Source organism: Lactuca saligna, chromosome 7 (genome assembly GCF_052625555.1).
Source record: "Lactuca saligna cultivar CGN05327 chromosome 7, ASM5262555v1, whole genome shotgun sequence".
Lineage (NCBI taxonomy): Eukaryota > Viridiplantae > Streptophyta > Magnoliopsida > Asterales > Asteraceae > Lactuca > Lactuca saligna.
In genome coordinates, this window is record NC_136423.1 from 53,387,227 (window position 1) to 53,412,192 (window position 24,966).

General features: G+C 37.1%; 1 non-coding gene and 1 pseudogene across 1 annotated transcript; both read left to right on the forward strand.

The window, feature by feature from the left end:
* Window positions 1-7,691: 7,691 nt before the first annotated feature.
* Window positions 7,692-8,107, forward strand: LOC145005030 (14 kDa proline-rich protein DC2.15 pseudogene; annotated as a pseudogene).
* A 2,155-nt stretch (window positions 8,108-10,262) lies between these two features.
* LOC145007685 (small nucleolar RNA R71) lies at window positions 10,263-10,369 on the forward strand. Its single transcript, XR_013663057.1, has one exon. It is a non-coding gene; the product is annotated as a small nucleolar RNA R71 (small nucleolar RNA).
* The last annotated feature ends 14,597 nt before the right edge of the window (window positions 10,370-24,966 follow it).

Genomic DNA, 24,966 nt, shown 5'->3' on the forward strand with positions numbered 1-24,966 from the left:
ATCTATAAACTAATGCCGGATAGACAGTTAATTGTGTAGATCTGCCCTAAACCCACAACCAAACAAGGAACAAGGAATAAGGCAGAAACAACGCATTCCACAGTCTATCAGGTATTCTTCATACATGACTTAGATGTATAAACTAAGGAATCATGGGATCAATAATGAAAGTTCGTTAGTTACATGTAAAAACAATCCGTTTATGAAAAACAGAGTTATCCCGAGAAAATCCTATATTTTCCCTAAAAGTTGATGGTTGGTTATCCGTTCTGAGCCGAGGTGTACAAGTATCTACCATACTTATATCGATAAGCGTAGTTTTCCTTTTAAAAACCCTGGTTACCCCCAGTGAGGTATGTTAGTCTTATTATATAGATAAAATTGATAAAAGAAAACGTATTGAGCTAAATCCTGAAGGTACTATTAATACCCTCTAGTAATCAAATCGGTTATTACTTTAAGGTTAGTTCACTTGATTCATTATTACAAAAGTAAATCTCTGCTATATAGGTTGTGAGTTTTATAACCATACAATAACGTGATATGGCACGTAACGGAGCCAATATCTTATGGCTCTTGTCACCCCGGACATGTCTGCCTAATTGTAGCTAGCAGTTCAGGTGCGGGATAGTCAGTCCCATATAGATCTATACACAACAGTTACACTCTCCCTACAAGAGATTCTGGTTACAGGAGGTGGTCCTACACTCTCGAATAAAGTGGGAGTGTTACCAAGGATGCGTCTCAAACTTAGACTAGCAAATTTACAAGTAATAGTATAGAAAACCCTTCTTGTGATTAACATGAGTCCTTTATAAAAATACATTTTTCTACATGATTCATAAGTTCGTTACTCTAGTTTTGGAAACTGTTTCTACGAATTGATTTGTTAATCATTTGGTAAAACTGTTTTTCTGTGTTAAAAACATTCTGAAAATTTAATTATCTTAAGCAAAATAATATATTTTGAGCACAAGTTTCCTTGTACTTTTGCTTGTATCCCCCCCCCCCTGAAAAATACGAGAAACTCAGAAAAACGTAGGGGTATGAACTCACCATTTTGACGTAGGATTTGAATGTAAGATCGGTATGGATGCTGAGTGTCAACTGAAGCTTCAAACACAATTGGACCCTATTCAACATGTAATGATTCAAATTAGGGTATTTTATGACTAGACATGATAGGAAACCACTCTAAGGACTCGGGAACACTTGAACTAAGTGTTAAAACCTTATGTGATTGAGTGAAGGAGGTGTATGGCCACCCTAAGGGTGTGTACGGCCATGGGTGCATAGTCCATGAGTGTACGGCCGTACACTAATGATGGGGAGTGCTTTTGAGGTGTTTCCAAGGTTCTACAAGCATCCAATGAGTGTTATAGGTCCCATACTTAGTGGTTTTCCAAGTTTAAGGCCAAATATGAACATCAAAGTGAGTGTACGATCATGAGAATAAGTGTGTGGTCGTACAAAGGGGTGTGCAGCCGTACACTCTTCATCTGCACCCAAAATGTCAATTTTGAGGTGCTTCAAGGCTAATACCAAGTCCAACTAGCAGATGGAGGCCAAAGTCTCACTTTGGAGATCCTTTAAGGTGTATATGGCCACCTTATGAAGGTGTGTGGCTGTACACCTTCAAAGGATGAAGAACATGATCAAACTTGATGAATTAAGGCTTAGATCAAGAAGTCTTACTAGTATAACAATCTAGATGATGGAATACTTACGTTTTTGAAGCCTTTGGAGGGTCCTTATATGAAGATTCTAGAGAGAGAAAGTAGTGTTCATCCAAAATGGGAAAAGAATGAATGAAGGGGTCTCCTCCTATATATAGAGGTGGGTGTACGGTTGAAGGGTGGGTGTGTGGCCGCACACCCATGTGTATGGCTGTACACATCTCCCAAGAGGGTGTATGGCTCGATTTCGCTACTATGAGAATTGATAGCTTGCCCCTAATCTTAGTCTTGGTTGTACTCATGCTTAGAACACTTAAACGAACCCTTAAACGGCGTTAAAAGGTGACGAAGTCGAGTTTAACATTGATAGAAGTTCTGGGTTGTCACATCATCCCCCAGTTAAAGGGAATTTCGTCCCGAAATTCAAGCATATAACACAAATAGCAGACTCAGAAAAGATGAGGATTATTCTTCCACGAAGTGTAAGCTCCCGAATAGCTCTGAGCGGTCTTCGTCCTGAAGTTCATGATAGGAATCATACCTAGTCCATCTATCATTGTCTTGCGTACATAAGTCGTATATAATAAAGATTGATAGAACGGTCGGATGGGTGACTCTGCCCCACGTCCACAACCAGACAAGGAACATGAGATAGGGCGGAAACACACATCCTAAGTTTGTAGGGTCTTAATTATATACCACCCTCGTGTATACATTTAACATCGATAGACTAACCGTATTTGTCCCTAGTCTCTGTGTTTGAACTTGGCTCGTTGCGATAATAAGAATTCTAGATTGGGCTAACAAGGATGTTTAAGGGAGGTTGTGGGTGGATGTCATACTTTTTGCGTTCATACTCTCGGGTTCCGGAAGGAAGATGAATTTTTTGAAGTTCGCATCTAGTTTGTCTTTATGAGTGATGTGGGTTTTGGGGTTCGAATGGTTAAAGGAAAACGATCTCCTTAAGGACGTGTATGTTCGGTCTGACGTAGACTTAGTCGATCTAAGTGGAATGACGTCGTATAATCGCGCATTAAGTTAGTTCGGATGGGGCGTTTTGCTAGAACATTGGTGCCTCGTTGTGTATATTTTTGATGTTTCCTATTTTTCTGTTCGACGTTAGTGGGTACTACTGGTACGAGGGTTCTGATACTTTGAAATTATGATACTTTTATGAAATGATTCTTACTATGTCTCTCTATAATAGTTTGGTGTATACTAGTCATGTATAATAGACCTGTATGTATACATTAATCCATCATAGTTCGCCCATTAGGGCTTCAAGGTTTATATGAATGTTGGAATTTAATTTGAACGAAAGAATAATCGGAATACAGGAAATTATTGGGGTTTTGAAAGCGTACCAAAATATAGCGGCGTTCCTTGATGCTTCCTCATTCCCTGAGGTCAGATCCTTCCTATTTCCTCATTGTTCTTCTCTGTTGGGCAGTCCGTTTTGAAATGTCTCTTTTCTCTACATGTACGGCACACTTGAACTACGCTAGCATCGGTAGTGGAAATGATGTGTTGAGTCGGGGTCTTTGTGAAACGAGCTTCTTGACCATCCTTAACCCTTGGACAATTTCTTTCGAAATGTACGAGTTCGCCACAATTGTAGCAAACCTGACCCATCCTAATAACAAAATTCGAGGTGTTTGGTTGTGCAGGTGCCCTGCAATATCGAGTGGTGTGTCCTTGCCTATTGCAGTTCTTACACCAAAGTTTGCGGCACTTTCCTACGTAGTGGAAGTTCCATCTCTCGCAATTTGGAAGTTTTCCTACGTAATGCCGCACTGGCGTTGGCACGAGTTGGGTGGATGTGGTGGCTGTAGAAGTTATCTCGGGTTGTCATCTCTTGGCAAGTTTCTGAGACAACTTGGACTTTATCCTGATCCAAAATTTTCATTTGGTGCTCTTAGGTTTGGGAGTTGGAGTGTCCTCCTGAATAAGCCCTTGTTGGTTTTCGGGGGTGTTGCTACAGTTCGAGGTGTGGAAACTGTTCCCATTCCTAATTAGGTTGTTAGCGTTAAGAAAAACTAGGGTGGCTGCTATGGCTGCTGTGACAGTAGCTTGGAACATGGCTAAGTCCATCTGGAGGACTGGTGTCTTACTGGAGGGTTGGTTACGTTTCTTTGGAGGCATGATCTGCTACACGTCGAAAAAAATGAGCTTGTGAGCGACAATGGTTACCTCTAGATGTATTATAAATGTTTATATGCATGAAAATTTCCCATTTTTCTATATGGTTCTCATTGGTCCGACCCACATCCCTATGATGTGGTTCTAGCATGAAATAGAAGTAAGTTTCTAAAGTAGTTAGAGACTGAGTGTCATCTGAACTCAGTTACCTTAGATTGGCGAATATTGATTTTTAAATTTTTGAAAAGATTTGAAAACAATCCATAATAAGGTTCACATGACACAGACTTATGAATCTTTTGCTGGTTGGAAAAATTTTGTACTCTCGCCGGCGTTAGACGATATTAAAGGCTTAGATACAGGGGTAGCTCTAGGGATTAAGTTGATACGAAACTCGACTTGGCGCTCGGGAGAAATCCCTGGATTAGTTTTGAGGAAGGTATCGGGAAAATTTGCAGACTTCGAGAAAGTACTCGTGGTCTTCAACATTTGCATTTCATTATCATGAGTTGGAAATGCAAAGCATTCCTTCTGCAGGTACTTTTGGGCTTTGATGCATGAAATGATACGAAGATTCGAATTGAGTTTATCATGGAAAATGGCGAGGGATTCGCCAGAGGAAAAATTTAGACGAATCGTTTTCTCGAAACAAAGGTTATTAGCGTGATTGAGGTTCACTCATCTATGCCGATCATAATATCGAAGCTCTTTATGGAGAATGACATGAGATTGATAGGAAAGGAGTGATTGTCTAGGGTAAGAGTACAGCCTATAAATACGTTTCGAAGATGAATAATGCTACGACTTTGATAAAGTTACTTAGTTCGCAGGTTACTGATCTACGATATACGTTTGCTAACGATGACCTTTAACTGAGTTAAGACTATTGTCTCTTTAGTTGGTATTAAGATTACCCAGAATTAGTAAAATTTTTTACCTACGATTAGGTCTACAACATACCAATAGAAGGAAACAGCAGTATGAAGAACTAGCAAAACAGTACTTGCAATACAGAGTTGTTTACGGGAAAAAGTGCTACTTAGAGCATAAGCAGGAAGGCTATTCTTATCTAAAAGAAAGGATGAGTAGAGTATTTCCTACTAGCGACGGGGACTCCTCGAACGGATCCTTAAGTTAGCCAGCTGGCGCTCCATGTCAAGACGGTGTCGTTCGAATACTTTTTGGCATACAAGGAATTCTATGACTTCAGCTCGAGTTGCAGCGAGCTCTCACCGCAAGATCTCGTTGTCACCCATAACCTTCTCACGAGCATCTTCAAGGTGGATGGTGCGGATTTTATGCATTCTCGGATACCATTATGTCAATTCCAAACTGTAAACCTCGACAACAACGACGAACTGGTCCAAGACACATTAGAACCATCTCGAAGAAGGCAACCAAAATCAAAAATGAAAAAAGTAGTGTCTTGGAACGAAGAAGAGGAGGAAGCTTTAACGAAAGCTTGGATTTTCATATCGCGTGACTCGAGAAGAGGCAACACACAATCCGTGGAAAGTTTTGGAATTGTGTTTTGGATCACTTTCATGCACTACTTGGAAGGCACACGGATCAGTCGTACAACACGATCAATGAAAAATGGCGTGATCTACGTGTTGCTTGCACAAAGTTTAATAACATATTTGAAAATCTAAAAAATATGTAAAAAAGTGGTTGCAACGACTTCAACATTTTATCAACCGCATGCTACCAATTCAAAGTTACCAATAATGTTAAACCATTATGTCACCAAAAAGTGTGGGAAGTTTGTCATAATAGTCCAAAATGGGTCCTTAACACGGAGACGTCGCATTCGGAATCGACCACCAGCTCCAACAAAAGGCCAAGAACTTCCTATTCGGATGCGGGTTTTGGGTTCGACCTCAATGATATTTTGAAGATGCAGAGGGTCCACTGGAAGTCCAACTTCATCGACCAGCGGGAAAGAACAAACCAAAACGGGCGGCATCTTCAAGCGGAAAAGCAACCACAACTAGTGACGACGGACTTTAGGAATCCATAGATAAAACTCTTAGTTTTCTTGAAAAAATATGAATCAACATAGCAAGCTCGTCGTCAAAAAATCATTCTTACCGATCTTCAAATCATCAACACAAAACCCCAACCGGATCTCGATCCGTAAAATCTCGCGACATTTCTAAAAATCCAACAAGTGCGAAAAATATGTAAAATAGGTTCTAATATTTATGTTTTAGTTGGTATGTTTTATGTTTTTTTAAGTAATTTAGGATTTTTTTAATGTTTTTTTAAAGTATTTTAGGATTTAAATTTGTTTGTTTTAAAATTAAAGTAATATATTTTAATTTAATGTGTGTTTTTATTTGAATTTTTTTTTAATTTAAGCTAATAATGTAAAAGAAAAATGATATCTACATAAGCATTTCAAAAAAACTAGCGGTTTGATAGTGAGTTTGTAGTAAAGTTTTGGTATGCTCATGTGACATCATTTTGGGGGAGTTAAGTATGACCATACCCCTTAAGTTAAGTGTTGTTGTCGTCATTCGATCGTAGTTTTCTTCTTATTCACACCAAATGACTATAACTTGTTTTCTGTTCTTTTTGTATCTTGTGAAGCAAGTCGTCCGTTCTAATGAATTATGTCCGTTTGATTTGGCATCTAACTGTGATATTTTATATTGTCGTACTTTTTTGTGGATAATATGTTTTCCCATTGGCCGTTGCTGCTACGGCTTTATCAAGTTGGCCTGGTCCCTCTTGACTAGTACTCATTATAAGAGATACAACGTGGCATCATTATTCTTAGGATACTAATTTACAAAACACGGATGCATGCATTAAACGGTTTAAAGAATGATTATATATACAGGTAATTAGTATATTAAGCTTGTATCAATTCCACTATATGTTTATTTCTAATGTCAGTGTTTTCTTCTATCCATGCCTAGCATCTAGCTAGTGTTCCTTACACTACAAGAAGTCTGGGTATTAGCAATGACATTAGGGCAATAGCGGCGACACATGGAAGGAAAAGTCAGCACGTCTTTTCGCTTTCCTCTACAACCGTTGGATTGAAAAGAAATCGGACGGATGAGAGTAGTTTGACGCGGATTGCTGTAACTGAGCACTAGCGGCGACACCAGACAATAGCGGCGACATGTAACGCGTCAATTACATGTATTGTTAATGCATCGCTGCTAAAGGCATCGCCGGTAATGCTAACATTTCTTGTATTGTTAATAAAATTGTATTATTACAAAAAAAGTATATTTTAGTAAGGTTTTTCATAAAATAAGCATTGTCGAAGAGATGGATTAAACAACTGAAATATCTAATCAGTCTATTTTTTTTAAACTATAAGAGAATTAGAAAGAGGTCAGTGACATATTAAAGGTAAACGAAATAATGATATTCGTCAAATAAATATTTATATAAAATCCCAAATTAGGCTTACATGCGAAGTGTTATACAAAATAATTATAATTTGTAAAGTTGACTCTGTCGTTACAATGTTTCACGAAAACTAGTTTACAAAACACGGATGCATGCATTAAATCTTTTGCTTTAATTACATTGAACATATAATATACAGTGAATTCCGTTTTTAAGCAACAGAAATGAACACGCGATTATGTTATTGTACCAACTAGTAATAATGCCTACATTTCTTCTTAACATCCGAATGAAATTTTATTGATCGGTTTTATGAGCATTTATGATGAAACTCATGTCATTTTTGTTCAAATAGCCTTATAATTTTAGAGGAAGAAAATGGAATAAACATATTAAACTATTTATCAAACAGTGATGAAGCTAGTAGAAAGCGATTGGCATTTCCATCTATAAATACCGTACAGAAAACAAACTACAGCACTTTCTAACTATAAGAAGGTAAAGCCTTAAAAATGGCTTCAACAGTTTTGGTAATCACAGCTTTTCTCCTTACGTTCAACCTTGTTTTCTTCACTCTCGCATCCTCCACTAATACCATAAAAGGCTGCCCACCTCCACCTTCAAAACCTTCAACACCTCCAAAACCTTCAACCCCTCCCAAAGCTACTTGCCCGAGAGACACTCTCAAATTGGGTGTGTGTGCTAACCTCCTCAACAATCTTCTCCCCATAGTCATAGGAAATCGATCAGAGACACCATGTTGTTCCCTCATTTCTGGTCTCGCAGATCTTGACGCTGCAATATGTCTTTGCAATGCCATTAAAGCTAATGTCTTGGGAATCAACCTCAACGTTCCTGTCTCATTGAGTGTGTTGCTTAATTACTGCGAAAAGAAGGCTCTATCTGGCTTCCAATGCACCTAGATTTTGACAACGACTTAAAACTATAGATTTTTGTATTTTGGAATATGTTTTGTTGCCTCCCGAGAAGTGCTTCTTTTAGTTGGAGTCTTGAGCCGAACTCCTTGCCATCTTACGTTGAATTACTCGGAGTGTCCATCACCAATTGCACCTTTTGCTCCTTCCATTTCCTTCTATACGCTTGGACTCATCTAAGATACGCCTTTTTGGAGTTCTCTTTTTTACCCTTTACATCTCCTTCTTCAAGCTTTCTTTTAACTCCCTTATTTTCCACATGTTTAACTTCTTCATTTTTAAGCTCCACAGGAACCATCCTTTTTTTCTAAATTGAACTATTTAATTTAGAAGTAACATCCTCTTCATCACTGGACACCAATTCTTCATTGTCTTCACTTACCCAAGATGTTAGAGTTTTATAAGCAATAACTTCAAAGACCATAGGAAAAGATGCTCTTGGTTTGGTGTGGTTGACTTGTCGAATTTCTTCTTCAGTAAGCTTTTCTAATTCTTCAAGTTCATTTTCTTCAGACATTGAAAACTTCATCTTGAACATCACTCCCTTGGAAGCCATCTTCTACTCCAAAAGTAGCTTCATCATCTCCCACTCTCAAGTTAATCTTGGATTCCTGAATATCAACGAAGGATCTAGTAATATTAAGTAGAGGGCGACCAAAGATAATTGGAACATTATTGTCTTCTTTCATGTCCATTATGACAAAATCAATTGGAAAAATGAATTTTCTAATTTATAACTAAAATATCTTCTACAATGCCTCTCAGATATGTTACTGAACGATTGGTCATGTGAATTGTCATTCTTGTAGCTTTCATCCTTGGAATATTAAGTTTTTGATAAAATGAGTAAGGCATTAGATTTATGCTAGCCCCATAATCAGCTAAAGCATAAGTCTTCAAATTATTTCCAAATTCACATGGAAGAGTGAGATGTCCAAGATCTCCCATCTTCTTTGGTAACTCTCCCATAATTACTTTAGAACTCTGCTCGCTTAGAATTACCTTAGAATCCTTCTCTAGCTGCTGGCGAGTAGTGATTAAATCTTGCAAAAACTTGGCATACTTGGGAACTTTAGATAACGAATCAATGAAAGGGGTATTTATTGGAATACCCTTCACTTGTTGCATAAATTTCAGATGCTCCTACTCAAGCGGATGGATATTGGCTTGGGAAGGAAATGGTAAAGGAGGACGATAAGTAGGAACATTATCCAAATTTTTCTGATCATAGCTATTCCATGTCGTGGAAATTGGATCTCCATGTTGTGGTTTCAGTGTTTCAGCAAGTTTACGTTCTTCGAGTTTGGACTTCTTCGAATTTGTTTCAGACTGAGCTGGATCGACTTCTAGTGATTCAAGGAACTCAGAAATGGTATCCTCTTTAGTTTCCATTACCATGACATGTGATTGAGGCTTTTTCTCAGGGATTTTTGGAGATAATTTATCTTGTACTAGAGTATTTAGTTGACCTAGTTGGACTTCGATATTTTGGATCGATGCTTGGTGATTTCTTAGCAAGGCTTGTTGTTCTTTCATGATATTCTAATGTTCCCTTATCACTGCATCTGTTTCATCGTGTCTTTTCTCAGAAACCTCAATAAATCTAGGTGACATAGATTCAAGATCAACTTTTTTCTCGGGAGGTGGTTGTTCTTTTTGGTAGAAGCCTCGGTCAATTTGTCTATACTTTCCTTCTTTTTGCTTCTTGTATTCATCATATGGTAACCACTCCCTTTTTGGTTTCCTCCAATTTTCATCATACTTATCCCCACTTGAGTAGCAAACTTGCACCTTTTTATTTCCATGTTCATCCAAGTGGCAATATTTTTTTAAGTGTGGACCATTGCACCTTTCAAAACCAACTCTAATTCCATGAATCGATTGGTCTATCTTGGTCATTCTTCGATCCATGGTATCAAGCATAGCTAGTACAGTAGCCATGGCTTCAGAATTTCCTCCCCCAATTCATTTAGCTCCATCATGTCTTGGATTATGGTATTCACGAGAATGCTTTGAGAACTCTTCAATCAAATCCTTTACTTCACCCAGATTTTTCTTAGTAAGTGGTCCTTGAGAATCAAGGAGTTTCCTTGTCATGACATTCACCCCGTCATAAAAGAAAGACACCTCTTGTTGTATTTTAAGGTCATTTTGAGGGCAATTTCTTAGTAACCCTTTATAACACTCACATGCCTCATAAAGTGATTCACCCGGATTTTGCTCAAAGTTAGCTATTGCCTTCTTGAGTTTAGATTATTTTGATGGTGGGCAGAATTGTTCCAAGAATTGCTCACGCATCTATGCCCAAGAAGTAATTGCAATGGGTGGAAGTGCTTTCAACCAGTTTCTTGCATCTCCCTTAAAAGTAAAGGGAAACATCCTTAACAACCCAATCTCTATTGGAACATTTGGGATATTGAAATAATTGGCAATGTCGTTGACTTCATCTAAATGCCTGTAAGCATCCTCATGATCCTTCCTAGAAAATGGTACATCCTTAAGTGCAGTAAGGATGTGCCCTTTCAACAAGAATGTTGCAGTGGCGGGAATCATAGGTTGTACTAAACAAGGACCAACATCGTCTTTTATCTACTTTTTGTGTGCTCCCATGGACATATCCTCAATATTTTCCATTTCGTTTTTTTGGCTCATCTCCGGGTTCACTTTTCTCTAATTCGAATTCGGGTTCGAACCCGTATTACTAGTTATTTGATGAAGATCTTTAATCTTACTTTAGTCCTTCGAAGATGTACTTGACTCTCCCACTTTCTTCCATTTCTTCTTTCCAAATACTAATTTAAAGTCTTTAAATGGTGAGCTCTTTGGTGGTTGGTCTTCTTTCATGTTTTTATCCGTCTTTTTGTGAAGGGTCGACTCTGGATCTTCAAGTGGTGCTTCCAAAGGTTTGTTGGAACCTCTGGTCATGAACTACTGCAAAATAAACAAAAACAAAAACAAAAACAAAAACATAAAGCTGAACAAAAACTAAAAATTAAAAATACTAAAAACACTTTCCTAACTGAACCCACGTCGTGTACTTAAGGTCCACGTCGTGGTCTCAGACTTGAAACAAAAATTAATGAAAAAATTAACGTTTTGCAGGTTTTACCCCACAAAAAGGGTCGATTAACTCAAAGCAAATAAATTAACAATCAAATAAGTTGTTCCCCGGCTACGGCACCAAAAACTTGATGTGTTCAAATAGCTACACCTAATTTTACCTACTCTCCCACTAGTTATTCGACTCAGGGCAGTGTACCTATCGCAAATAGTATAGTACAAAAGTTGGGTAGTGAACACAGGAAACGGAATCCATTATTTAATCTACGTACTATTAAATTAATCTAAAATTCTAATAAAAGTAAAATGGGGTTTTTATCTAATTTTTCAAGTTTAGATGAACTTAATTTATCAATACCTATTCAATCAAATTATAAAAACACTTTTGTTAGTTTGAATCCACTTTCCCTTAATTGTTTAAATATTAATTATGACAATTCTCGTTGGTTACCAATTAAAGTATTATTAGCAATTCAATTCCAAATTTACCAATATTCATTTAATTCATGTACAACTATGCATGGTTATATATAATTTAAAAAATAATCAATTATTAGATAGGATTGGAGGTATGTAATATTGAGTTAACAAACACAATTGTGCTCACAATATGAGTTCTCCAACACAACCAAATTCAATACTTCAACTGCTTATCTAAAATTGGTTTAATCTTAGCTCTAATAATCTAATGTTCACTAAATTACTAGGTAGTCAAATTCATGCAGATTAATGGTCACTAACTACACAAAATATGAATTAAAGCAATTACGTATCAAATTAAACATGTTAGGTATAAACAATCAAACACAAGACATCAACCAACTAGAAAAGTCTAAATTAATATAAACAAGTCATGAGTTCCAGCTTCATCTAGCTAACAAAAGCAGCTAGATTTAGCTACTCATCAAAACAATCACACTAACAAACTTCATAGGTGAATACATAGTAATATATCAAACAAAGAATAAACTATGATCTCCTTCTTCTTCCTTGGTTGAAATTCTGGGTTTCCTAGCTTGTAATCCTCTGAAAAAACGACTTCTGGAACTCTATTCTCCCAAACACCAACCTCCAAACCCGTAAGTGTTAAAGATATATATATATATATATATATATATATATATATATATATATATATATATATATATATATATATATATATATATATATATATAGTTGTCATGAAATTACATTCAACGTTGTGGACTTAGAGGAATCCTTATCGGGAAAGGATTTCGACTTTGCGCATACACATCTTCCAGAATTTTCCTTGCCACGTTGTGTAAATGATATCCACGATGTGGATACAACTGTTTTCATGGGTTTTCTTCTCTTTAATATTCCAAGCCTCTAAAGTTTCTTCTTTTTCCACTTTTAGTCTTTATTTTCCAAAATGAGTTATATTGGCTAAAAAAATACAATTTAATCTTATAAGTACCATTATTCCATGAAAACAACCAAAATATGTATAAAAATGTATTCAAATATTGCTTAAACGTATGTATAAATATGGAAATATCAGATCTTATCATTAAGCTTGGTCATTTAAACCAATTTCGATGACTCTGTATCTTCTTCAATGGTTGTATTCTTTCAATCAGAAAGTGATGTTTGTTGAGTTCTACGCTAAGCATCTTATTGTCGACACAAGATAAGGAAGAACTGCGCTCAGACAAAATGTTATGAATTCTATCCTTGCATCCTCTTAACCAATCACTTGTTGCTACGGAGTTAGATGATGAAACTAATTGGAGCACCTCTAATTTCCGTAGACTCCACTCACTATCTCACTATCCTCCGTCCTGGATGAAAGAGCTCATTGTCAAGACAATTATTCTTGTCTTCCATCTCATGGTTCATAATCTATTGCTCCTTCAAGTATCTTCCTGTTGATTTTCATAACACGAAGGTTACAAAGATTAGACCCTTTTAACTCGTTGTTACAAAGATCATGTTCCTCCTTTTGACTTTAAGATCTTTCTGAAAAAGATGCAAGATTCTCTCATTTTGACTATTTCCTTATTGACTGTTTATTTTATTTTATTTTATTTTGTCTTGTACCATCTCAAATGAATTGATGGTGAATCCTTGATTCTAGACTGAAACTTTGTCACTAAAAATGTCCGTAGAAGCATTCTGATGAATGTGTCAAAATCTCGTTAAGCATCTTATTAGCAAGACCAACTGTTGAGATGTCATTGAGTCACTAACTCACAATAATAATGTGACATTGTTCATATCTTCAAAATAAGATTGTCCGGTCCTTTCAAGAAAAATTCTAATAAGGCTTGATGTTTCATCCCCTTAACTCGATAATGCTGGAAGTTAAACCACTCCCTGTTAATGAGCTAGAAATTTTATGTTTATGATTCACACTTTTAAAACATATTGTGATTGAGACATCCAACATCCTCTTTTACACTATAAGTCTTTTATATTGACAAACTGGGAGAGTTGGGTTTCAAAGTCTTTAGAAATTTGGATGTTCAATCACTTTCTAAGTCACATAGTGAGTTCATTTAGGACTACTATGAAACAGACTATGACATGACCCTTAATGATCTTATATATTTGCTTGGTGTTGCTGAATCAACAATAATTTGAGGACTAGTAAAGCAAATTTGATTAGGAGATCAACTTCCCAATGGACATTGACAATGGTAACATTGGATATCTAGAAAATGCTTTCTCTTCCCAATAGAAATGGATTGGCCATAGTCAACTCGGTTGAGCAAATGGTAAAGAGAAAGGCTAAGTTTGCGATAGTCCCATGTACCATTCCCAAAGAGTCCATTTGTTTCTCTTGCCAAAGGATGGGGCATTGATTGCGAAGATGCCTAATTACCTGCAAGATCATAAGGTTGATCAAGTCAAGAAGTTTGACTCTACTTCAGGTAAAGTCCACTATCTAACTCTATTAAGTTTCTATTTTGATATTCTTATTACATGATGTGACTAGGTCACATGTTTATGTTTTAAGAATCAAAGAAAAGTGAAGAAACATAAAGGAAGTATATGTTGATTCTGATCGCGAAGATTGATTAAGATCACATGGTTCGGTGATCAAAATTTTGAGTTGTTGCTTAGGAGTTATGTATATTGCTTAGGAATAGATAACAACAAGTTTTTTCACATGCTTTTGCACTGTAAGGATAAGTTTTTCCACAAAGTTTTAAAATAAAATTTTTTATTTTATTTATTCTAAGTATCCTTAAAATGACATATGTGAAAAATTGTTGCTTATATGATTCCATTGATAGCAATATTGGGAAATGGATTTGTTTATTTCATTTGTGGTAATGTCTAATTTACCAAATAAGGAAAGATTCTCATCATCCAAGTTTCTATTGGGCTAAAACTTGGAATCATGAAAGTTGTATAGTATGATGAATGAGAATTTTCATCTTTGGAAAAATAAGACTAATTCCTTATTCACATGTATATGTGAGTCAAAGTGAAGGACTAAGGGATCGAGTATACATTCTTGTGCACTGATCAAGTCCACCACAAAAGATCGTTAAGATCATTCGACATGATTTACTAAAGTTAATAAATATGGTTATAGTTACAAGTTTAAGTATAATTCTAAAACATTGGAAAAGCTTCAATGCATGGCAGAACGGATGAGAAGAATCAAATTAGGCAAAAAGATAATAGTTTCTCAAATCTGAAAAGATAGGAGAGTATTTTAGTATCATGGTTTGTGATCATCTTAATGATTAAAGAACCATATCACAATTGGTATTCTAAGGAAATCTTAGTGCATTCTTATGGATAAGAAGAGGAGTCATGAATTGTTGAAATGGTTAAATCAAGAAGATGAGTCATACTTCGTTCCAAAACAAGTCTTAGAGTCATACTCCAAGATTCTAATTTGAGTGAAAGATCTTAAAGAAGGTTTATTAACACTTGTCAAATGTAAGAGTAAAAAGTGTCCTACTCTTGTACATTTGAAATTTGTAAGTTGTGATGTTTTGGATAAAAGAAAGACCAACTAAGGCCAATTGTGTGAAGTGTTTGGCTTGCTAAAGAATATTCATGATCTCTTGAATATTTGGCAAGAAAGAGGTCAAGAGGACAGTGTGAGTCTAAAAGATCCTGAAATAGTTTCAAGAACTAATCAAGAATAAAACATGTATTTCATCACTAGCACACGACATGAGGTTTATAACCTATCGTGTTGACATATTTCTATTTCCGTGCCCATTCCAATTAAATTTGTCTTTGCATATGAGTTCTGAGAGTTCTCAATTGGTTGCATAAACAACTTGGAAGCAATGGCAAGCCCATGTACTGCCATGTCGCAATAAGTTAAGATTGCACAAGTTTAATCCATATGAATTTGGATTTGTCACTAGCCTAATCTTGTGATTAAGACCACATACACCTTAAAATCTAAGGGTCATAAGGTTTCTCTCCGATTCATGAAAATGATGGTTAGGAAACACTTTCACCAAGTAGATTTTAAGTAAGATAGCAATTGTGATCTTTGCATTCTCAAAGTCGTTAGTGGAGTGTGCGTGGTTAACTATCACACTAACATGGACTTATGAGAAATGGCAAATGTCTAAACAATTGAGACTATGATTACGACATTCCTTTTCATAGTTCTGAAATTGTTTAGATATACATGTGTGCTATCTAAGGAAAGGTGTATGATTTTGATAAAATTTTATCAAAGCATCTCGTATCATAAATCTAAAATTTGGTAAGAAAGTCAATAAAGTCTTGATTTCTAGAAGTCCAACTAATTTTTGAGTACATGTCAAAGCTAGTGGGAGCATAAGTGTTTTGCTAACAATTATCATGTTAGTGGGAGCATGATAATTATGATAAGTGTTGCAAGTTAGCAATGTTAATTATAAAAAAACAAAAGTTCAATTGGGAAAAGTTGTTTTGCTATAATTAAAGGAAATGAAATTATACTTCATTTTAAGTCTAAAAACTTAGATTGTGGTTTTAATCATCTTTAGTCAAGGATATATATATATATATATATATATATATATATATATATATATATATGAATTTTGAATTTTATGTTGGAATGGCTTTACATAAGGAAATTCTATATATGGGTACATTATTTGCGTTCTACAATTCGATTATGATTATAGTATCCCTTTTCATAATCTGAATTATGAGAACATGGCAAATAGAAATATAAAAATTATAGCAAAAGACTGGTCTAGTATCATGTCTTTATGTGAGACATCATGAATCGTGTCCCATATGCTTCGGATATAGGATCGATTGCATGTGCTATAATACTCATCCTTTTCTAAATTTTCCAAATGCTCAGGGCATTAAGAGGGGAAAAAGTCTAGAATTGGATATGAATAAAATGATTAAGCAATTTTCGAGGACAATCTAAGGTTTACCAAAGATTGGTTGCTCAGGGATAGTTGGAAGTATAGTGTTAATTTTGGAAGGATAATATTGATATATTCTGAAAGGAGGCAACTCTTGTCCAGAAGTGATAGTCAATCTGTGTAAGATTAGAAAACTTAATGTAAGAAGGATGTTCAAAGTAGTGTACTTTGAATTTGAGACTTCGTTTCCATGGAATGATCTCAATTGGAATACTTTGTAATGACGGTTGACAAGTCTTTGTGACTTTGTGCATAATCATTACAAGAGGATCAATGCATATAAGTTTAAAATCTAATAGATTTCGGTAAATGGTCGGAATTTGGAATTCTTTCCTTTACGGTAAGGATTTAGGATTGTGAAATGAGAATCGTTAGAACTATGTTCAATCGATCTATTTCACAAAGTAAAACATAGTGTGCATACTTGGTGTATGGCATGACTAGTGTTCAGAAAACATAGTGTACATGCTTGGAGCACGAGACAACTATTGTTTTATTTCAAGTATAAAGTTGATAATTTGAGACAGTATACAATGAATAATGTGTAATCAATATAGTGATAAATAAAATTTGTTCTAATTATATTCATAAGTTCTGATACCATATTGGATTCGATTATTCTTGTGTTTCACTTTGCATGTTTTGACTTCCAGAATAACGAGGTTATTCTTTCCGAATGACTAAGTTATTTAAACCATTCACAATTGGTCATATGTTGGAAGTAGATATGAATCAAGACTCTCATGAGTTGGCTTGTAGATGTCTAAGATGTTGGACATAGCAAAGAGGTGCTACAACACTCATGAGTGCTTATAAGTTCTGAGTATTGGATTCAACCCACGCTTATTTGAATCACTTCATGGATTTTATCACGAGTGATCATGAGACGATAATATCTTATATTCTTCAAAACCTAGAGATATGAGTTGTTACTATGAGTTGGTTATACATTGATAGCACAAAAACTCATTAGTAACTTTATGTTATAAAATGTGCCTTTGTGTACGATTCAACAAGTAGTAGAACAAGCCATATGAGTTGAAGTTTATCCATTCCTTTTACCTTTAGGATAAAAGCGATATCTGTGGGCCCCTTGATATTTTAATGATGACACATGTGAGTTCTTGGCCAAGCCAGGACTGATTTGATATGTTCAATCAGTCAGTCATTATGAATCGGAAATCAGGAAACAAAAAATGGATAGAGAGAATGATTTATAATCCATGTCTCAGTCCATATGATATCTAGAATGGATGAATATATGATCCTTTATCTAATGGACAAGTCATTGACGAGATCAAGAGTTTTGATAACTATGATTGCTAGTCGGGTTATGAAGTCATACTTGCAATAATAGTTTTAGACTTACCCAAGTGGGAGATTGTTGGATTAATATCTAAGTCCATAACTATAATTGGTAAGACTTGACCCGACCTGTCATGGTCCATTTGGGTTGCATGGCATCAGAACACTTGGATAAACCTTTTATGAGAAGAAGATATTTGTTACATATTAATATATTATAAGTTCTAATATATTAATATGAGATTATGTTATTTAATTAGTATTGATCTAGAATTAATTTGGACTTAATATAGTGATCAAAAGAGACTAATTAAATATATGGGGATTGATTGTGTAAATCATTCATTCTTATATAAGTGGGCTTATGATCCATGATTCCTTATGTTGGGTTTAACCCATGTGGTGACCCATGGATACTCCATGGAGGTTAAAACCCATAAAGCATAAGGAATGGGTAAAGTCATGGGTTACATGGTGTAACCTAATGTGCACATTATATAAAGACCCCATTGGTTGGAGAAATTGGAACTAGTGCATAAGATGGAGTGCAAGCTGATTTCCAAGTCTCATATCTTCTTCTCATGGTTATTCCATGTCTTGGTGATGTTGTGTGAACCATTTGAGGTGTCACACTTGGGGCACTAGGCTTTCGAGCTTCACGGAGTCAAGCTACATCAACAAGGTATGTATTTTATCTATTTTATTACCCAAGTATCAAAGTTTGTATGCTAGTTAGGGTAATACCTTGGAATATTCATATTTGCATGTATAATAGAGAAAACATAGATCCAAGGTATTTAGGGTTGCATGTAGACCATAGGAGTGTTAGAATGCTCAAAACCCAACATGGGCATGTATAGCCCTGGATAGGTGAGACCGGGAGAGGCCGTTCCGAAGTGTAGTTTGGGTGAGACCCGTGGGTGAGGCCCGTGTACTTATAGCAGCAGATGGGACCTGGTAGAGACCTTAGGGTAAAGTAGGGGATTGAGGATCCAAGATCTTCTAGAGCTAGAGTGGCTAGGTTGGTAGAGTAGTTCAGGTAGTCGTAGTATCTTCAGAAGTCACTGAGAGCAACTGAGAGATTTTTCTTGTATTTGGTAACCGGTAGGGGATCGGTATTTTAGGTAATGATAGATCAGTTGGGTCCAGGGTAATCTCGGTTCACCCAGAAAGCGGATGAGGGTCAGCAAGATTTCAGGTAGGAGTGATGATAAGGGATTTCCTGCGTAGAGCAGTGAGTTGATCAAGAGATGCTAAGTCGCTCACGGCGGGAATAAATAATCTCAGAGTGATTAATTTGGTTCTATTGCACAGCTCTTGTCTAAGTCTTATCCATTGCAAAAAGGAATCTTCTACTCAAAGGATTATCTGATTCACACACTGGGTGGAGCTTATAGCATTGAAGCATAGTAAGTGGAATCTTTCAGTGGGTAATGGTGTGATGGTTGACACCGGAGGTGCCTGGGATTGTATTTTTGGCAGAAGGTTTGATCTTGATGGAGATAGGAAAGGTTTGTTGCTTATGGAAACTCTCCTTGGGAAGGCTAGTGACGACGCAGGGTGAAGGGGGTGAACCCCTTGGATGTCAAGTGTAAGTGTTCGAGAAGAACCGGAAGGATTACTTGTTAAATAAGAGTATTGTACTCAAAGGTTGTAGTGAGTAGATTGTTCTTAGGATGATATTTTCAAGAATTGAGTTGAGCAGGCAAGGAATGCGACGATTAGAAATGTTGGGAGAAATTGCGGGGTTGTTAACCGTTGTGGACTTCGAGAATGAAGTCAAGTTTAAGTGGGGGAGAGTTGTAAAACCCCGAATTCAGAAAATCTAGAAAGGATAGAAAAACCTCAAGATCAGGAAGCGACTCACCGAGTTCTTGGGATGACTCGACGAGTAGGAGCACGTGTTGAGCCGCGGGTTAAGTGACCTACTCGACGAGTCGGGGGACCGACTCGGTGAATTGATCTGGTTTGGAAAACCCTAAATTCGAGACTTGGTACCATATTTAAGGATCTTATTCCCCTACTCTTGGTCTCTCCTCCAGCCTCTAAGACCAGAACCCTAGATCTCGAAACCCTGATGCTTGTGAGCCATTTTTGAGTGTGTTGTGTGTTCTTGAAGTCAAGAAGAAGAGGAAACTTGAAGGCTCAAGGAAAGGCTTGTGGATCCATAAGTAGCTTCTCAATTTCATCATTTTCTTGTAATCAAGTCTCTAACTTGATCATTAGTTCATTAGATCTACTCTTTTCCCCTTTTTGAAGACTTTGGTCCAAGAATGGTTGCTTTTGGGAATTGGACGTTCCCAAGCAAGATCCTTTCAGATCTGGATGTATTTAGGGTGTTTAAGGAATAAAGGTGCAAGCTTTATGCCATTAGAACTCCCTATGCAAGGTTAAAGAGGTTGTTATGGCCTTTTGAGCAAAAAGGGCCATGTATGGATGTAAAGGCAGAGGCTTTGGGTGTTATTTCGACCCTAGAAGGTTAGATCTGGGTTCTGGATGCTTTGTGTTCGAATAAAATCGTCTAAATAGAGTTGGACTTAGGAGGAATCGAAGAGTTGCTTTTAGGACTCGGCGAGTCAGGGCGTTTTCTGCCCAAAACCCTTCTGATAGCGGGTGTGTGTTGAGTTGCTAGGGGACTCAGCCAGTTGGGTTCATTATGGAATTGAAGATCATCGTACTCGATAAGTTCAAGGAATAAACTCGGCAAGTCCAAGGTAAAATCCCTAACTTATGAAAATGGACTCGACGAGTTCAAAGGTGAACTCGGCGAGTCAATTGTACAAGGGTCCCGACGTGTTTGAAGGTGAACTCGACGAGCTCAAGGAAGACTCGGCGAGTAGAACCGAAGTACAGAGTTACGTGTGGATTGTGGGACTCAACGAGTTGGTAGGTCAACTCAGAGTGTTGACTTTAACCTAGTTTGACTTTTGAGGGTATTTGATCTAAGTGTTATTTTGGGTATTGATAGTTCGGGGAGCTGAAGGATCAACAATTCAGGAGTTGTCAGTTAGCAGTCAGAAGTGTTCAGCTAGTCTTTAGCAGTGCGAGGTGAGTCTCCTGACTGTGTGCATGGGTCTACGACCACAATGTCGGCCCATTATGTTTATGTATCGTAGAAAAACCTGCAGGTTACTAGGCACTTATTATATATGTTCCGGGTTACGATCCGATGTCGGGCGAGGCCCGAGGAATGTTGTATGCTAGAAGCCTTTGTGATTCTTTCATGTGTTAGTACGATAGGATCCGAACCAAGGTCTGATGTCGGGGTAACCCCGAAGTATGTTTATATGGTAATATATTCCGGACTAGGGTCCGATGTCGGGCGAGGCCTGAGGAAGATTTATAAGTGCATGTTAGATTATACTTGTTGTCTTTGTGATACTTGTATGTGTCTGGTAAGGAGGTGAGTGTAGGCGAGGTCCCATATCTCATCACTAGGTGAGTATGGATGGGGTTCCATATCTCAATATTATCATAGTAGAGGCCCGTTATAGGGGAAAACTGAGTGCGGGCCGGGACAGGTATCTCACTCACAGCAGGAGTGTGGACGGGGTTCCATAACTCATCAGTAGCAAACCAGGGGCAAGACCCAAGATAGGCGAGGCCTTAGTACAGGAGTACGGTAGAGTATTTTTTGTTATGTGCTATTATGTTATTTGATTGCATGTATGTGTATAGCAAGCGAGGCCCAAAGATAGGAGGGGCCTAAGAAAGACATATCTGTATACCGAGTTAGGCTCGATACCAGGCGGGGCCTGATGTTGGGCGGGGGTCGAGTATGTGGTTATGTGTATGTTGATATGCGTATGTGGTATGTGGTAGGTTGGGTAACTCACTAAGCTTCATGCTTACGATTTTCAGTTTTGGTTTTAGGTACTTCTGGTAGCGGAGGGAAGAGCTTGGGATGATCGCGTGGCACACACACCAAGAAGTTTTAGCTTGGGATGTTTACTCTGGTAAAAAGAATATGGTTTGAGATGATACTGTAATTTGATATAAACCTTTGCTTAAGAATGAAATGATTTGATACTTATGGCTTATTTAATGTCTTTACAAAGGAAAATTTTGGTCATGATTTTTGGGATGTTACAGGACCGTGATTGTATTAATTGATGACATCCTGGTATATTCCAAGACCCAGGAACAGTATGAGGAACACTTGCGAGAGGTGTTGGAGACCCTGAAGAGGGAAATGTTGTATGAAAAGTTCTCCAGGTGCGAGTTCTGGTGGTGCGAGGAGTGGTTTTTGGTGCACCTTGTCAACTAGAATGATATTCTAGTCGCTCCGGCCAAAATGGAGGCCGTGATGAGGTTGGAAGTTTCGAGGTCTCCATTGAAGATTCAGAGTTTCCTCAGTTTAGCTGGATATTACAGGAGATTTATTTAGGATTTCTCCAAGGTAATGGTTACCTTGACCCGGTTGACGAAGAAGACTGCCACTTTTGTTAGGGGCCTGAGCAGCATGCAGTGTTTGAGACTTTGAGACAAAGATTATGCAATACGCCGATTTTGACCCTGCTAGAAGGTGTTGAGGATTTTGTGGTCTACTATGACGCGTCTATCACGATATCGGGCACGGCCTTGATGCAAAGGGGACAAGTTATTTCTTACACCTCAAGGCAGCTGAAGCCTCATATAGGGATGTCAACGTGGGCAAACGGGACGAGGAGTGCATCCCCCACCCCCGCCCCCGAAATTTCCACGTTCCCCCGTTGCTACCCCCGCCCCCGAAATGTTCAGCCTTCCTACCCCCGCCCCCGCCCCTGAATCCCCTTTATTACCCCCGTCCCCGCCTGATTTTAAGCTATCTTTTTTTGGCTAAAAGAAGTTGTTATTTATGCTAAAGGAAGCTATTTTTTAGGTAACAAATAATTATTTATAGCAGAATTTTACATGTTAAAAATAAAAAAGTTATGACATCTTTAAAACATTATACTAACAACTTAAAAACATGTTTTTGATGAATTTTCAAAGCTCAAAATCACGTTATTGTTTATTATATTTATATAATTAATATATGTATATATATGTGTAATTTATTAATGAGGGTCCCCATTAGGGTTTCGGAACTGGATTGCCTACCCCTGCCCCCACCACTACCCCCAAAATTAAAACGGGGGTTAACCTTGTCCCCACCTTATGTGTGTAAAACAAACTATTTTTAATCCTAACAAACTCAAATGAAAACAAACACACGCAGGCAGTGTACCTATCGATAGTAGTTTAGTTTAAGCAAGTAGGGTATTGAACACAGGGAACGGTAACAATCAAATTAAATACTAGTATTATCTAATTAAAAACAATTAAATAAAAAAGGGTTTTTCTCTAGTTTTTCAAGAATAAAAAAACTTAATCAAGCACTTTAAAACTCAAACAAAGACAATTAACAACTAAGAAGAATAAGAAAGGACAACTAGATTCAATGATAAAAGAGACTTCTGTTTAGATTCGATTCACTTATTCCTATAGTTAATTTCGTGGCAAGTGTAATGAATTAATATGTCAATGGTTACCGATTCCTAATGTGATTGGGTTCATTTTCATTATTACCAATCCTTTAGTAGACAAGTTAATTCAAACAATGATCAAGTGATTAAATTAACAAGTTTCCTAGTGTTCAGCTCGTATCAAGCAAGACTTATAACAATAGTTAATTAAATTTGTTGAATTCAATCAACTCATGTATGGTTGTTCATCACGCATTCTCACACATTGATTTACACATTTTATAGTTAGCCCTAGTTTCATATTCACTATTTCTAGGCATACAATCTTATATTCATAAAACTATATGAATCAAGTAATCAAGAAGATATTCATGCAACTCAATCACTTATTTGTTAACTAAAAATATTTATCATCAATACATAAGGATCTTTAATAAGCTTAACAAGATGAATAACCAAATTAATATCAATTCAACCACTCAATCAAACCATGTTCATAAGATTATCTCATCCAAACAGAAGTAAAAAAGCTTTTAGCTCATATCTAAAGCAAGTAATAACCTAAAATCAAAATTTAATGATTCAAATGTGGTTCAAAACAAAGATTAAGAAAATAAGAATGATTATTTGCCTTTGATTCTATTTGAAATTGTCTATTATGTTGAAAAATCGAAAATAGCATCTCCAAGAACCCTTCTGATCTTCAAAAGTCGCAGCTAGCCTCCAGTAAAAGTTAGGTTTTCGGGTCTATAAGTTATCTATTTATAGTTTCCAAAAATCGGCCCAACTCGTCAAGTTTTTTAGAATAACTCGACGAGTTTCTTTAGTAATTCGCGTGGTCAGCGTGTACGGCAAGGCATCCTTAAATCTAGAATATTCTAATAAACTCGTCAAGTTTGTGCCAAAAACTCGTCGAGTTTCTTCTTTTATTTAGCTTCTTTCTTTAATCCTTGATCTCTAAGCTTCCAATCACTCAATCCTCTTCCTTTTTCATCCAAGCATGTCTTTAATTGATGAAATTGAAATATTAAGCTAATTAAGTATCTTTTGTTTATAAAACGATATAAAATCAACAATAATTAATAAGATAATGAATGATTTCTATGACTAAATAAGCCCATATCACCACCCCCGTCCCTGCACCCAATTTTTAAAAGAAAATTCCCCCAAACGGGATGGGGCCCCCATGGGAATGGGGCCCCACGGGACTTTTTGACATCCCTAGCCTCATAGGGCGAACTATCTGACACACGATTTAGAGCTGGGGGATGTGGTTTTCACCCTCAATATTTGGCGCCATTGCCTCTATGGGGTCCGCTGGATTATTTGCACGGATCACAAGAGCCTAAGGTACTTGATGGATCAGTCGAATCTTAACATGAGGTAGTGTTGGTGGTTAGATGTGGTGAATGATTATGATTATCACATCACATCTCAGAGTCGGCACAAAAGCTATGCCGACAAGCATCGATCAGACTTGGAGTTTTAGGTTAGGGATATGGTTCTCATGAAGGTGTCACCTTGGAAATGTGTCATTCGCTTCAGGAAGCGGGCAAGTCGGGTCCCAGGTATATCGGTCCTTTCAGGGTTATAGCCTAGGTGCGCAAGGTGGCATATCGACTGGATCTTCCGAGGGAGCTTAGTCTGATTCACAGTACCTTTC